This window comes from Calidris pugnax, unplaced genomic scaffold, assembly GCF_001431845.1.
Source record: "Calidris pugnax isolate Ruff unplaced genomic scaffold, ASM143184v1 scaffold8, whole genome shotgun sequence".
Classification (NCBI taxonomy): Eukaryota; Metazoa; Chordata; class Aves; order Charadriiformes; family Scolopacidae; genus Calidris; species Calidris pugnax.
In genome coordinates, this window is record NW_015090830.1 from 18,434,184 (window position 1) to 18,435,042 (window position 859).

General features: G+C 53.6%; 1 protein-coding gene across 3 annotated transcripts in view; it reads right to left on the reverse strand.

Annotated features, from left to right (window-relative positions):
• Nucleotides 1–81, reverse strand: part of MAK (male germ cell-associated kinase) — a 35,589-nt gene extending 35,508 nt beyond the window's left edge. For all 3 annotated transcript variants that reach the window (XM_014940988.1, XM_014940989.1, XM_014940986.1), the window contains exon 1: nt 6–81. The gene's annotated coding sequence lies outside the window, so the exon portion shown is untranslated. The remainder of the gene's footprint in view (nt 1–5) is intronic.
• Between the last annotated feature and the right edge of the window lie 778 nt (nt 82–859).

Consider the following 859-nt stretch of genomic DNA (forward strand, 5'->3'; position numbering starts at 1 on the left):
CTCACTGCGGCGGTGCCGGCCGGTCGCCACAGAGCCCCCCGGCCCGCCCAACCGCCGCTGGGCCGCCGCTCTGCCGCGTCGCCGGGGCGACGGCGCGAGGCAGCGGGAGGGGCCTGCCGCCGGCCCCTCCCCTTCCCGCCGCCCTCACGCGGGCCCCTCCTCACAGCAGGAGGAGGGGGAGAAAATGGCGGGCGGGGGGCGACAGGGGAGAAGGCAAAACCCAGTCAGGCAGGCAGCCGGCAGCCCCCTGCCTGGCGACGGGAGCCGTGTCACCTGTGTCCCGAAAGGTGGCGCCACAGGACACGATACCAGCTGGAGAGTGGCGGTACTGTTAATTGCTGTTGGTGCTAATTGCGTGTTAAAGCTGCCGGCAAAGCCCCTGCCTCCTCAGGGTTTGAACAGTACGTGTCTGTAGTATTCATAGCTGTAATGAACTCTGCCAGCTCTTTTCCTTCATTATTTATTGCAAGCAGTTTATTAAAATGCACATTGCTAATATTGACACGGAGGGGGAACTTTGCTATATGTATTCCAACATATATATATTTCTATTATAAAAATAAGCACTAAGGTTCTTCTCAGTCTTCCGTGCCCCACATTTTCCCCGTGTGAACAGAAGGCACGGTTAATAAAAATCGCACATTTAGTGTCAGAGAATAATTTTGGCAGCGAAGTCTCGTTTTGAGCTGTAATTCTCAACATGGGTTTCAACTTCCCATATTTTTTTAATGTTTTCGAGGGTAAGGACCAAAGGAAAGGAGGAGATCTTTTAAACACGGTAACTCCTAGTGGCACCACGGAGGGAAAGGCAGAAAATTGTTTTAGAAACTCAGATTCACATCAAACTTCAGCAAACTGG